The 2,500-nt window shown below is 45.8% G+C and overlaps 1 protein-coding gene across 3 annotated transcripts in view; it reads right to left on the bottom strand.

Annotated features, from left to right (window-relative positions):
* Positions 1-2,500, bottom strand: part of ptprfb (protein tyrosine phosphatase receptor type Fb) — a 149,471-nt gene that overhangs the window by 115,809 nt on the left and 31,162 nt on the right. The window lies entirely within an intron of this gene.

Below are 2,500 nucleotides of genomic sequence, written 5' to 3'. Positions count from 1 at the left end.
CCCAGTTGCCGTGGAGACCTGATCGGGCACCGACGAGGTTCACAAAGTCATATACGAGGGAATAACAAGTGTAGCTCTAATCGGCGTGTAAACAAACCGCCGGGTCACAAGAGAAGAGAAAAAGCAACCTGAGTCTTTTATGATGTGGAGGAAGCGGAGGGGGAGGAGGAGGAGGAGCCGAGCTCTAGGGGGTGGAGTCGAAGCAGCTGGAGTGGCACAAAGCCACATACCAGAGGAATGCGAGGGCTCGGAGCCGAGACGCCGGAGGTCAAGACGAGAGGTCAGCTCCAACACGTAGAACCTGAAAGAACAACAAACTCCATCTTCTGTTTCACACCTCATCTGTTCACGCTAGTCACCGACTCACTGCTCCTCAGACCTCCGAGCCTCCCGTCCTGCTCCTGCATGGGCTGAAGTTTCATCAGTTCCCTGCTCAAGATAAACTTCACCATGTCTCAGGATGTGTGTGTGTATAGCGATGATTCACATGTAAACCATAGCGATGGTCACTGCCTCTGGTAAGCGTACGTAGCTAAAACAGCTAGCGTGCTTTGAGCGATGTGAACATCATGCTGAATACAGCACTGTTTACTGTGTACCGCACAGGCCACGCCCACTCCAGATCAAATACTAACACCATCAATCACCTGAGACTTAAAACAACAGACAAAAATAAACAACCTTAAAAAATTTGAACGATACGAAAGATTTCAAAGGTTTTTTCTGATAACTGACTGGTTTCGAGTCCCAACATTATCACAACAATCAGCACAAACAAGAGCAACGTCCTGAAGAGCTTCGGCTCATAATCTGAGAACAGGTTCCTGATGGACGTCTGGAGTGAGACATACAGTGAGTGACAGAGTGAGTGATGGAGTGAGTGATGGCTTGAGTGATGGAGTGAGTGATAGAGTGAGTGATAGAGTGAGAGATGGAGTGACTGACGGAGTGAGTGATGGAGTGAGTGATGGGGTGAGTGATGGAGTGAGTGATGGAGTGAGTGATGGAGTGAGTGATGGAGTGACTGACGGAGTGAGTGATGGAGTGAGAGATGGAGTGAGTGAGTCAGGGTGATGACAGGAAAGCAGCTGCTTGTTTTTTTACAATAATAAAAATGATGGTAAGTTTAAAGTCTGTGGTTTATTTTAAAGGGCTACAGACAGTAAAACAGAACAGTTTGAAGCAGCGTGTGAAGAAGAGCAAAAAACCTGAAGAGGAGTGACGAGGAGTGAAGGAGAGTAAAGAGGAGTGAAGGAGAGTAAAGAGGAGTGAAGGAGAGTAAAGAGGAGTAAAGAGGAGTGAAGGAGAGTAAAGAGGAGTGAAGGAGAGTAAAGAGGAGTGAAGGAGAGTAAAGAGGAGTAAAGAGGAGTGAAGGAGAGTAAAGAGGAGTGAAGGAGAGTAAAGAGGAGTGAAGAGGAGTGAAGAGGAGTGAAGGAGAGTAAAGAGGAGTGAAGAGGAGTGAAGGAGAGTAAAGAGGAGTGAAGGAGAGTAAAGAGGAGTAAAGAGGAGTGAAGGAGAGTAAAGAGGAGTGAAGGAGAGTAAAGAGGAGTGAAGAGGAGTGAAGGAGAGTAAAGAGGAGTAAAGAGGAGTAAAGAGGAGTAAAGAGGAGTGAAGGAGAGTAAAGAGGAGTAAAGAGGAGTGAAGGAGAGTAAAGAGGAGTGAAGAGGAGTGAAGGAGAGTAAAGAGGAGTAAAGAGGAGTAAAGAGGAGTGAAGGAGAGTAAAGAGGAGTAAAGAGGAGTGAAGGAGAGTAAAGAGGAGTGAAGAGGAGTGAAGGAGAGTAAAGAGGAGTGAAGAGGAGTGAAGAGGAGTGAAGGAGAGTAAAGAGGAGTAAAGAGGAGTAAAGAGGAGTGAAGGAGAGTAAAGAGGAGTGAAGGAGAGTAAAGAGGAGTAAAGAGGAGTAAAGAGGAGTAAAGAGGAGTGAAGGAGAGTAAAGAGGAGTAAAGAGGAGTGAAGGAGAGTAAAGAGGAGTGAAGAGGAGTGAAGGAGAGTAAAGAGGAGTGAAGAGGAGTGAAGAGGAGTGAAGGAGAGTAAAGAGGAGTAAAGAGGAGTAAAGAGGAGTGAAGGAGAGTAAAGAGGAGTAAAGAGGAGTGAAGGAGAGTAAAGAGGAGTAAAGAGGAGTGAAGGAGAGTAAAGAGGAGTAAAGAGGAGTGAAGGAGAGTAAAGAGGAGTAAAGAGGAGTGAAGGAGAGAACAAATCAGGATTGTAGGTTTATGTTGTGTGTCGTTCACACTGACACATTTTCTCTGGATCTTAAGTGAAGGTGGTGTGAGATTTGGAGGAATAAATGGTGAATGATTAACAGGAGAGAAGGAGTGTGTGTGTGTGTGTGTGTGTGTGTGTGTGTGTGTGTGTGTGTGCGCGTGCATGTGTGTGTGTGTGTGTGTGTGTGTGTGTGTGTGTGTGTTACCTTTAACCTCACACTAATTTCAACCTGCCAGCATTTGGACAGCTGATTGAAACGACAGTGAAATTAAATGTGGGGGAAAATAAAGGAATAAA

This window comes from Tachysurus vachellii, chromosome 1, assembly GCF_030014155.1.
Source record: "Tachysurus vachellii isolate PV-2020 chromosome 1, HZAU_Pvac_v1, whole genome shotgun sequence".
Taxonomy (NCBI): Eukaryota; Metazoa; Chordata; class Actinopteri; order Siluriformes; family Bagridae; genus Tachysurus; species Tachysurus vachellii.
This window is presented reverse-complemented; position numbering and strand designations above follow the sequence as displayed.